General features: G+C 39.6%; 1 non-coding gene across 1 annotated transcript; it reads right to left on the reverse strand.

Moving 5' to 3' along the window:
* Window positions 1–219: 219 nt before the first annotated feature.
* Window positions 220–350, reverse strand: LOC120097616 (small nucleolar RNA SNORA17). Its single transcript, XR_015640569.1, has one exon. It is a non-coding gene; the product is annotated as a small nucleolar RNA SNORA17 (small nucleolar RNA).
* Window positions 351–12423: the final 12073 nt, after the last annotated feature.

Here is a 12423-nt window from a genome sequence, read left to right on the forward strand (position 1 = left end):
TGTTTCTTTTTCTCTTCTATTTCTCCACCACTTACTTGATCCTCTCAGTGGTGCTTGGGGTCTCTGAGAGTCTGCGTTGTCTCAGACATGGTCTCAGGGGTGATATGCTTGATCATGCACAGGACAGGGGTCATCTCCAGCATGGTCTGTCTCTCCAGGCCCCCCGTGGGCCTGTGTGGTGCCAGAGTGGCGGTCACCTCAATGTCATTTTTTCCAGGGAATGCTATGCCACTAATTACTCAAATATTCATCTTCAGAACACCAAGCATAGACATGACCTCTGTACGCTCTGCCACCTGTTGACATACATGTGTCACAGCAGCCATATCTGCAATTCTTCTAGGGGTGGAGGTCTTATGCATTTTAACACAGAAAATTATCAAGAGAGCTTAAAGAGGTGACAATATATCTTTGCATTACAAAATCATTCCCATGGTAATCAACCCAGCCTCCTGATTATTCACAAGGAGGAGCCTATGTCACTTTATCAGATCCTATAGACCCCACCTTTCACTATCACAATGCATTTGGAAGTAACATACAACCTTCAAAAGACACAAAGGCTAAAGGCACCAGCGATCTCTAAAGCATTTCACAGCATCTTTGGATCTGGAATGAAAATTAACATCCTTGGCTGTAGCCAGTGATGGATGTCAGCAGTCACCTTCTTGATTCAATAGTAAATAAATAAAGGCAACTTTCTTATGGAAGTTTGTGGCCTGCTATGAATTTAATTTCATGTTAAATAATGATCCTCTAGGACTGGAAAGATGGTTCAGTGGTTAAAAGCACTGTTTTTCTAGAGGGCAGAGTTCAATTTTCAGCAACAACGAGGCAGCTCCCAGCCATCTGTAGCTCCAGTTCTAGGGATCCTGTGTACCAGACACATGCATGGTACCCAAATATCCATATAGGCAAAATGCCCATACACATAAAATAAAATAACAAATTTTGAAAACATTAAAAGAAATGATCTTGAGATGTTAGAATAAAGCATGCCATAGAAGGGCAAAGGATAATTTCTGATGCAGGAAGATGGGATATATATTAATTTAATACATGGTATCAGCCCAGGTGAGAATGAGGTATGGTCCACTGATTTGTCAATGATTCTTATAACTCTGTGGGATATAGTACAAGATCTCAATTTTATAACCCTTTACCCCACTTCCTCACTAAATAGCAGAGCTAGAATTTGAAACCAAGTCAGTTAATCCAAGCTTATGGTTTTCCCAATAAATCAAATTGCCTCATATCTATTTATTTATACACAGAGGTAATAAAATAAGAAAATATTTTTCATATGCGCTGTCTCTTGGAGTTAAAAAATTACACTCAAGTGTCACACATTTTAAGCCCTGGGTTCTTTTCATAAACATTCCTCAGTGACAGCCTGTGGCACCTGTCATCTTCCTACCTTAAAGATAGAGAAGATGGAAATTTCTAGGAAAGGTATATAGATTTATAGGCTGAAATGAAAAACAGTCAAAGTTCAAGCCCTAGTCCTCAAGGCCTCTTCAATTCTTTGTACCAAGAAATTCCCTAGCCCCACTTACAAGTCATGCTAATGATTTTCAACAGCTTAGCAGAGTTCACACACAGTTCCCTGTATCCTTTAGTCCGCATCTCTGTCTTCTGTGAGCTGGATCTGTGAAAGGCACTGACTTTGCAGAAGGTGGTAGGTGCCAAGTAGCAAGAATGAAGTGTAGGAGGATGATACACATCTCATTTTCACTATCAGTGAGAAGAAAGAATCATTGAGTGCTTTGGGCAGAAGTTAGTTGTGGGTGAATCTGATTCAGTGTAATGAATCATGTGTCTATAGGGGTCTTTAGGAATGACAGGCAGAACCAGATCTTCCAGGGCTCCCTGAGGCAGGTGAGGGAGTGTGCAATTTATCATTTAGCAGTAGAGAACCACTGAGGGTCTGGCTTGGCTCAACCTTCCTGTCCTCTTATATTCTTGCATCTATTCCTTACTCATAGGCTCTGACATGGAGAAGGTTATCACTAAATTAAATCAGGAGATTCTCAGTCCAGTCTTGTAACTAGTTTTATTTGACCAGGTGTCTCATGGCTACAATCAGGGTGATTCCTAGCTGTGTATCTCCTGCTGTAATCTGCCTTTGTCTAGGAAAAGCTCTTGATTCCTAGGACCTAGAGGCTGGTCCCTGAACACCAGTCAACTCAGTGCCTACTCTTGTTAGTGATGCTTTTCAAGCTCAGTATCATGTGACCTTGATTCTTGGTGACTGTCTCATTAGGGAGGGTAGGAGGAGGTGGTACAAAATTACAATTAGACAGGAGTATTAAGTTTTAGTTTTCTGGAGCGCAGGAAGGTGACTGTAGTTGACAATAATTTACTATGTATGTCAAAATAGATAGAAGAGAGAATTTTGAATGTTTTTACCACAAAGATAAGAGGAGCGTATAAGGTGATGGATGTGCTAATTGCACTGATTGGATCATTCCACATGGTAAGCATGTATTAAAATATCAAACTTCCTTATGAATAGATATAATTATGTGTTAACTGAACATAAAAAAGGAAGAAAGGACGAAAACCAAGCAACGAATACAGTTGAGTGTGGCAGGAGCTGAACTAAAGGCAAAATAAAACAGAGGGGATGAAAATGAGAGTAGAATTGGAGTATGAGAGAGGGGGTAGGGAGGGAGGACGCATGTACACAGTCATATCTCTGGAAAGGTGAACTGAATGCTTACGAGTTTTTTCCTTTAATCTTGATGGGTGGTAGATATGAGAAGATGAAAGACTGCTCAGGATGCTTCAGAAGGCAAACATCTCATAGTCAGAAAGCTTCCAGATTCTTTTAGTTACAGTCTTGCCTTCCAAGGTCTGGGAACCCTATGATGTGAGAGAGATGCCATTGTACCTGCCATCAAACAGAGAAGGTAAACTGTTGTGTCCAACCTCTTTGGTTTTGTATTTGTGGACTCTCTTCTCCTGACATAGCTTCTTGTGTAGCTTTAAAACTGACTCTCTGTGGCTTGGATTTGAATTTTGATGTTTTTTCTGAGGCTGTTCATAGACACTTTTAGTGACAGTTGGGAAAGGTTGAGTCAGGGACTCCTTGCCAGATGCCACCTTAAGCCAGAGCCAACATATATCAGGCTACAGTAAGCACAGGTCTATGCTGTACATTCAGTGCTGACTGCTGGACTTAGGCACATCCATTCTCAGGTGACTTTGAACCTCAGTTCTACTTGCTTTTGGACTCTTCCCCTCTCCCATCATGAATTTGAATTCACTTAAACCCACAATCTGTGTAGGTAAAGCCAACAATACTGTAATGTTTTCCAGAACATGGATCCTCTCCAATCTTTTCTATTCTTGAATCATTTCTGCTTTCCTCTGTTATTTCCCTTGCTACCCAGATCATGTTTATTATGGCTTTTGTTTTTTTGGAAAATACTTAGACATTAGCAATCAGTATTTAGTTATTAGTAGGATATTTGACATTTTATAATAAACATATTTGAAGGTGCTCTATAGATTTCTCAGTGTTATTTTCCCTTTTGGTCATAAACTGATAAGACAGACTGTTTTTGGAGTGCAGCATCCTCATTAGTCAAGTCATGGTGTGCCTTCTCACTATCAAGGTGGGAGCTTGGCAGCCCCCTGCCTTTGTTCTGGAGAACCTGCCAAGACTGGGGTGTATATAATTGGTTCAAGTGCTCAGAGCCAAATCTGCCATCTCTGTGACTTCCTCATGGCTGTTGATATGCACCTGCCAAATAGTCAGTGCCAACAGGTGCACCTGATCTGGGCCCCGGTGCCAAGACCTGGAGAGCATGTAAATCAGCAGAACATCCAGGTGGAATGTGTGTGAAGAGGTTCTGGATGGGCCATTGTAAATTCTCCTTTTAAAAAGTTTTCTGGGGCATTTCACAAAGTGATAATTTATTTCTAGGACTTTAAATGTCTTCTCTGCACTGACAGTTTCAAATTTCTACTCCTAATTCAGAGCTATTTTAAATTCTAGACCAGTACATCCAATTTATTACTTTACTAGTTGACAATTCCATATAAATGCCCAGAAACAGATTTTCTGATCCTTGCCATCTCAGTCATAATTTCCTCTTTCCCCTCTTCCCCATCTTAGATATAGTAATCCACCCATCTTATCTGTTCCTTTATATTCATTGAGATTATATTAAATTTCATTTTTACTTTACATCTACATCAAAACGTCAGATAATCTTTACTGACTCAACCTTCAAAGTACATTTCCGACTCAACTAGTAACTGTTTCTGTGCTTGAAATTCTAAATTTGTCATCTATGCTTTCCTGGATTACAAAAAAATTACTCTCACTTATTTCTGTCTACCTCTAACCTACTTTTTAATTTGTGAACTTGAGTTATCTTTCAAGGAATTATCTCAAAACATATTCTATCACCTGAGTCCTTTGTTCAAACTCTTACAGAACTGTTAGTATTTTCAGGAATAAAAGTCCCAATCTTCCACGATTCTTTGTTATTTACTTATGTTACCTCTCCTCTCCTTCTAGTCCCCACACCATTCCATAGACACAGAATTGTGATTTCCCCAACCTTTTAGCCATAAATCCTCTTGTAGGGCTTGTATTACTATGCCCACTCCACCATCTTCTCAAAGGTCTTCTAAATCTGCATCTTTATCTTGATAGGGTCTCTATTCACAATTACAACTCACAGTTGTCTATTGTGCTTTCTTTATCTTCCTTTCCTCTTTTAATCAAACCGACCAGTGCCTTCCAAATGATTATTCGGTGCACTTATTAATCATGTCTGTACCTTTATTTATATCCTCTTCACCCAAAAATGCTCTAAGGTGGCAAAGTCTGCTGTGTTTGATGTGTAGTTTAAGCTTTAGCAATGTTTCTTTTATGAGTGTGGGTACTCTTGCATTTGCAACACAGTTGTTCAGAATTAAGACATCTTGGTAGATATTTCCTTCGATGAACATGATATTTCCTTTAATGAACATGAAGTATTCTTCCCCATTTCTTTTGATTACATTTAGTTGAAAGTCTATTTTATTAGATATTAGAATGGCTTCTCCAGCTTGTTTCTTGCATCCTTTTTCTGAGAAAATTTTTTCCCAGGCCTTTGCTCTGAGGTAATCTGTATCTTTGTTGCTAGGGTGTGTTTCTGGTAAGCAGCAGAAGACTGGGTCCTGTTTTCACATCCAGTCTCTTAGCCAGTGTCACTTTATGGGTGAGTTGAGTCCATTGATTTTGAGAGCTATTATGACCAATGACTATTAATTCCTGTTATTTTGATGTTGTTGTTGTTGTTGGTGGTGGTGGTGGTGGTGGTGGTGGTGGTGTTTGTGTGTGTGTGTGTGTGTGTGTGTGTGTATGTGTTTGTGTGTTCTTTCCTTATGTTGTTTTGTGTTTTTGCTGGTTTGGAATTATTTATTTCCTGTGTATAGTTAACCTCCTTGTGTTGGAGAATTGCTTCAAGTATTTTCTGCATGGCTGAACTTGTGAACGGATACTGCTTAAATTTTGTTTTGTCTTACAGTATCTTGTTTTCTTCATTTATGGTGATTGAGAGTTTTGCTGTGTCAACGTTGTAGTAGTCAACGTTGGTAACTGGTTTCTTAGAGGCTGTAAGTTTACTGTCCAGGCCCTTCTAGCTTCAGAAGCTCTGTTGAGAAGTCGGGCATAATACTGGTAGGTCTGCCTCTGCCTTTGTATGTTACTTGTCCCCTTTCCCTTTAATATCTTTATTTGTTCTGTAAATTTAGGGTATTGATTATCATGTAGTGAAAGGATTTTCTTTTCTGCTCTAATGTAATTAGTGTTCTGTAAATTTTTGGTTTCTTTATAGGCATCTCTTGCATTAGTTTGGGGAAATTTTCTTCAATGATTTTGAGAATATTTTCTGGTTCTTGGAACTGGGACTCTTCATCTTCTATTCTATTATTCTGAGGTTAGATCTTTTCATAGCATCACAGATTTTCTTTGGATATTTTGTGTCATGAATTTTTATTTTATATTTAACATTTTCTTTGTCTATTGTATCAATTTCTTCTATTGTATCTTTTATGCTTGACATTCTCTCTTCCATCTCTGGTATCCTGTTGGTGATGCTTGTTTCTTTTGTTCTTGGTCTCTTTCCTAGGTTTTCCATTTTCAGGATTCCCTCTGATAGTGTTTTCTTTTCTTTTCTTTTTTTTTCTTTTCTTTTTTTTCTATTAACTTGAGTATTTCTTATTTACATTTCGAGTGTTATTCCCTTTCCTGGTTTCCGGACAAACATCCCCTAATCCCTCCCACTCCCCTTCTTTATGGGTGTTCCCTCCCCATCCTCCCCCCAATTGCCACCCTCCCCCCCCAACAATCTAGTTCACTGGGGGTTCAGTCTTAGCAGGACCCAGGGCTTCCCCTTCCACTGGAGCTCTTACTAGGATATTCATTGCTTCCTATGAGGTCAGAGTCCAGGGTCAGTCCATGTATAGTCTTTAGGTAGTGGCTTAGTCCCTGGAAGCTCTGGTTGCTTGGCATTGTTGTTCATAAGGGGTCACTAGCCCCTTCGAGCTCTTCCAATTCTTTCTCTGATTCCTTCAATGGGGTCCTATTCTCAGTTCAGTGGTTTGCTGCTGGCATTCGCCTCTGAATTTGCTGTATTCTGGCTGTGTCTCTTAGGAGAGATCTACATCCAGTTCCTGTCAGCCTGCTTTTCTTTGCTTCATCCATCTTGTCTAATTGGATGGCTGTATATGTATGGGCCACATGTGGGGCAGGCTCTGAATGGGTGTTCCTTCTGCCTCTGTTTTAATCTTTTTCTCTGCCAAGGGTATTCTTGTTCCCCTTTTAAAGAAGGAGTGAAGCATTCACATTTTGATCATCCATCTTGAGTTTCATTTGTTCTAGGCATCTAGGGTAATTCAAGCATTTGGGCTAATACCCACTTATAAATGAGTGCATACCATGTGTGTTTTTCTGTGATTGGGTTACCTCACTCAGGATGATATTTTCCAGTTCCAACCATTTGCCTACGAATTTCATAAAGTCATTGTTTTTGATAGCTGAGTAATATTCCATTGTGTAGATGTACCACATTTTCTGTATCCATTCCTCTGTTGAAGGGCATCTGGGTTCTTTCCAGCTTCTGGCTATTATAAATAAGGCTGCGATGAACATAGTGGAGCACGTGTCTTTTTTTTATGTTGGGGCATCTTTTAGGTATATGCCCAAGAAAGGTATAGCTGGATCCTCAGGCAGTTCAATGTCCAATTTTCTGAGGAACCTCCAGACTGATTTCCAGAATGGTTGTACCAGTCTGCAATCCCACCGACAATGGAGGAGTGTTCCTCTTTCTCCACATCCTTGCCAGCATTTGCTGTCACCTGAGTTTTTGATCTTAGCCATTCTCACTGGTGTGAGGTGAAATCTCAGGGTTGTTTTGATTTGCATTTCCCTTATGACTAAAGATGTTGAACATTTCTTTAGGTGTTTCTCAGCTATTCGGCATTCCTCAGCTGTGAATTCTTTGTTTAGCTCTGAACCCCATTTTTTAATAGGGTTATTTGTCTCCCTGCGATCTAACTTCTTGAATTCTTTGTATATTTTGTATATAAGGCCTCTATCTGTTGTAGGATTGGTAAAGATCTTTTCCCAATCTGTTGGTTGCCGTTTTGTCCTAACCACAGTGTCCTTTGCCTTACAGAAGCTTTGCAGTTTCATGAGATCCCATTTGTCGATTCTTGATCTTAGAGCATAAGCCATTGGTGTTTTGTTCAGGAAACTTTTTCCAGTGCCCATGTGTTCCAGATGCTTCCCTAGTTTTTCTTCTATTAGTATCTGGTTTGATGTGGAGGTCCTTGATCCACTTGGACTTAAGCTTTGTACAGGGTGATAAGCATGGATTGATCTGCATTGTTCTACATGTTGACCTCCAGTTGAACCAGCACCATTTGCTGAAAATGCTATCTTTTTTCCATTTGATGGTTTTGGCTCCTTTGTCAAAAATCAAGTGCCCATAGGTGTGTGGGTTCATTTCTGGGTTTTCAATTCTGTTCCACTGGTGTATCTGTCTGTCTCTGTACCAATACCATGCAGTTTTTTTTATCACTATTGCTCTGTAATACTGCTTGAGTTCAGGGATAGTGATTTCCCCTGAAGTCCATTTATTGTTGAGGGTAGTTTTAGCTATCCTGGGTTTTTTGTTATTCCAGATGAATTTGTAAATTGTTCTGTCTAACTCTTTGAAGAATTGGATTGGTATTTTGATGGGGATTGCATTGAATCTGTAGATCGCTTTTGGTAAAATGGCCATTTTTACTATATTGATCCTGTCAGTCCATGAGCATGGGAGATCTTTCCATCTTCTGAGGTCTTCTTCAATTTCTTTCTTCAGAGTCTTGAACTTCTTATTGTACAGATCTTTTACTTGCTTGGTTAAAGTCACACCGAGGTACTTTATATTATTTGGGTCTATTATGAAGGGTGTCATTTCCCTAATTTCTTTCTTGGCTTGTTTCTCTTTTGTGTAGAGGAAGGCTACTGATTTATTTGAGTTAATTTTATACCCAGCCACTTTGCTGAAGTTGTTTATCAGCTTTAGTAGTTCTCTGGTGGAACTTTTGGGATCACTTAAATATACTATCATATCATCTGCAAATAGTGATATTTTGACTTCTTCTTTTCCGATCTGTATCCCCTTGACCTCCTTTTGTTGTGTGATTGCTCTGGCTAGAACTTCAAGAACTATATTGAATAAGTAGTGAGAGAGTGGGCAACCCTGTCTATTCCCTGATTTTCGTGGGATTGCTTCAAGTTTCTCTCCATTTAGTTTAATGTTAGCAACTGGTTTGCTGTATATGGCTTTTACTTTTTTTTAGGTATGGGCCTTGAATTCCTATTCTTTCCAGGACTTTTATCATGAAGGGGTGTTGAATTTTGTCAAATGCTTTCTTAGCATCTAATGAAATGATCATGTGGTTTTGATCTTTCAGTTTGTTTATATAATGGATCACGTTGATGGTTTTCCGTATATTAAACCATCCCTGCATGCCTGGGATGAAGCCTACTTGATCATGGTAGATGATTGTTTTGATGTGCTCTTGGATTCGGTTTGCTAGAATTATATTGAGTATTTTTGCGTCGATATTCATAAGCGGAATTGGTCTGAAGTTCTCTTTCTTTGTTGGGTCTTTGTGTGGTTTAGGTATAAGAGTAATTGTGGCTTCGTAGAAGGAATTCGGTAGTGCTCCATCTGTTTCACTTTTGTGGAATATTTTGGATAATATTGGTATGAGGTCTTCTATGAAGGTCTGATAGAATTCTGCACTAAACCCGTCTGGACCTGGGCTCTTTTTGGTTGGGAGACCTTTAATGACTGCTTCTATTTCCTTAGGCGCTATGGGGTTGTTTAACTGGTTTATCTGTTCCTGATTTAACTTTGGTACCTGATATCTGTCTAAGAAATTGTCCATTTCCTGCAGATTTTCAAGTTTTGTTGAATATAGGTTTTTATAGTAAGATCTGATGATTTTTTGAATTTCCTCTGAATCTGTAGTTATGTCTCCCTTTTCATTTCTGATTTTGTTAATTTCGACACACTCTCTGTGTCCTCTAATTAGTCTGCTTAAGGGTTTATCTATCTTGTTGATTTTCTCAAAGAACCAACTTTTGGTTCTGTTGATTCTTTCTATGGTCCTTTTTGTTTCTACTTGGTTGATTTCAGCTCTGAGTTTGATTATTTCCTGCCTTCTACTCCTCCTGGGTGTATTTGCTTCTTTTTGTTCTAGAGCTTTTAGGTGTGCTGTCAAGCTGCTGACATATGCTCTTTCCTGTTTTTTTCTGCAGGCACTCAGCACTATGAGCTTTCCTCTTAGCACAGCTTTCATTGTGTCCCATAAGTTTGGGTATGTTGTACCTTCATTTTCATTAAATTGTAAAAAGTCTTTAATTTCTTTCTTTATTTCTACCTTGACCAGGTTATCGTTGAGTAGAGCATTGTTCAACTTCCACGTATATGTGGGCATTCTTCCCTTATTGTTATTGAAGACCAGCTTTAGGCCGTTGTGGTCTGATAGAATGCATGGTATTATTTCTATCTTTCTGTACCTGTTGAGGCCCGTTTTTTGACCAATTATATGGTCAATTTTGGAGAAAGTACCATGAGGAGCTGAGAAGAAGGTATATCCTTTTGCTTTAGGATAGAATGTTCTATAAATATCCGTTAAGTCCATTTGGCTCATGACTTCTCTTAGTCTGTCTACGTCTCTGTTTAATTTCTGTTTCTATGATCTGTTCATTGATGAGAGTGGGGTGTTGAAATCTCCCACTATTATTGTGTGAGGTGCAATGTGTGTTTTGAGCTTTAGTAAGGTTTCTTTTACGTATGTAGGTGCCCTTGTATTTGGGGCATAGATATTTAGCATTGATACTTCATCTTGGTGGATTTTTCCTTTGATGAATATGAAGTGTCCTTCCTTATCTTTTTTGATATTATAATGTCTATTCCAGCTTGCCTCTTCCGACCATTTGCTTGGAAAGTTGTTTTCCAGCCTTTCCCTCTGAGGTAGTGTCTGTCTTTGTCTCTGAGGTGTGTTTCCTGTAGGCAGCAGAATGCAGGGTCCTCGTTGCGTATCCAGTTTGTTAATCTATGTGTTTTTATTGGGGAGTTGAGGCCATTGATGTTGAGAGATATTAAGGAATAGTGATTATTGCTTCCTGTTATATTCATATTTGGATGTGAGGTTATGTTTGAGTGCTTTTCTTTTCTTTTTGTTTCCAAGACGATTAGTTTCTTGCTTCTTCTAGGGTATATCTTGCCTCCTTATGTTGGACTTAACCATTTATTATCCTTTGTAGTGCTGGATTTGTAGAAAGATATTGTGTAAATTTGGTTTTGTCATGGAACATCTTGGTTTCTCCATCTATGTTTATTGAGAGTTTTGCAGGATACAGTAACCTGGGCTGGCATTTGTGTTCTCTTAGGGTCTGTATGACATCTGTCCAGGATCTTCTGGCTTTCATAGTTTCTGGCGAAAAGTCTGGTGTGATTCTGAGAGGTCTGCCTTTATATGTTACTTGACCTTTTTCCCTTACTGCTTTTAATATTCTTTCTTTATTTTCTGCATTTTGTGTTTTGACTGTTATGTGACGGGAGGAGTTTCTTTTCTGGTCCAATCTATTTGGAGTTCTGTAGGCTTCTTGTATGCTTATGGGTATCTCTTTCTTTAGGTTAGGGAAGTTTTCTTCTATGATTTTGTTGAAGATATTTACTGGTCCTTTGAGCTGGGAGTCTTCACTCTCTTCTATACCTATTATCCTTAGGTTTGATCTTCTCATTGAGTCCTGGATTTCCTGTATATTTTGGACCAATAGCTTTTTCGCTTTACATTATCTTTGACAGTTGAGTCAATGATTTCTATGGAATCTTCTGCTCCTGAGATTCTCTCTTCCATCTCTTGTATTCTGTTGGTGAAGCTTGTATCTATAGCTCCTTGTCTCTTCTTTTGGTTTTCTATATCCAGGGTTCTTTCCATGTGTTCTTTCTTGATTGCTTCTATTTCCATTTTTAATTCCTTCAACCTTTTGATTGTGTTTTCCTGGAATTCTTTTAGGGATTTTTCAGATTCCTCTCTGTAGGCTTCTACTTGTTCTCTAAGGGAGTTCTTCACATCTTTCTTGAAGTCCTCCAGCATCATGATCAAATATGATTTTGAAACTAGATCTTGCTTTTCTGATGTGTTTGGATATTCCGTGTTTGCTTTGGTGGGAGAATTGGGCTCTGATGATGCCATGTAATCTTGGTGTCTGTTGCTTGGGTTCCTGCGCTTGCCTCTCACCATCAGATTATCTCTAGTGTTACTTTGTTCTGCTATTTCTGACAGTGGCTAGACTGTCTTATAAGCCTGTGTGTCAGGAGTGCTGTAGACCTATTTTCCTGTTTTCTTTCATCCAGTTATGGGGACAGAGTGTTCTGCTTTTGGGCATGTAGTTTTTCCTATCTACAGGTCTTCAGCTGTTCCTGTGGTCCTGTGTCTTGAGTTCACCAGGCAGGTCGCTTGGAGCAGAAAAGTTGGTCTTACCTGTGGTCCCGAGGCTCAAGTTTGCTCGTGGCGTGTTGCTTATGAGCTCTCCTTGGCGACAGCCACCAGGAAGATCTGTGCTGTCCTTTCTGGGAGCTTCCGTGCACCAGGGTTCCAGATAGCGTTTGGTGTTTTCCTCTGGAATCAGTAATGTGTGCAGAGTGCAGTCTCTTCTGGTTTCCCAGGCATGTCTGCCTCTCTGAAGGTTTATCTCTCCCTCCCACGGGATTTGGGTGCAGAGAACTGTGTATGTGGTCGGTCCCTTCATGTTCTGGCGGTGTCTCAGAGGCAGCAGACCTGCTGCTCCTGGGCCCTCCTCTACGGCGAACCCAGAGTCCATATACAGTTTCCTCTTGGGCCAGGGATGTG

This window comes from Rattus norvegicus, chromosome 16 (assembly GCF_021556685.1).
Source record: "Rattus norvegicus strain SHRSP/BbbUtx chromosome 16, alternate assembly SHRSP_T2T, whole genome shotgun sequence".
NCBI classification, from domain to species: domain Eukaryota; kingdom Metazoa; phylum Chordata; class Mammalia; order Rodentia; family Muridae; genus Rattus; species Rattus norvegicus.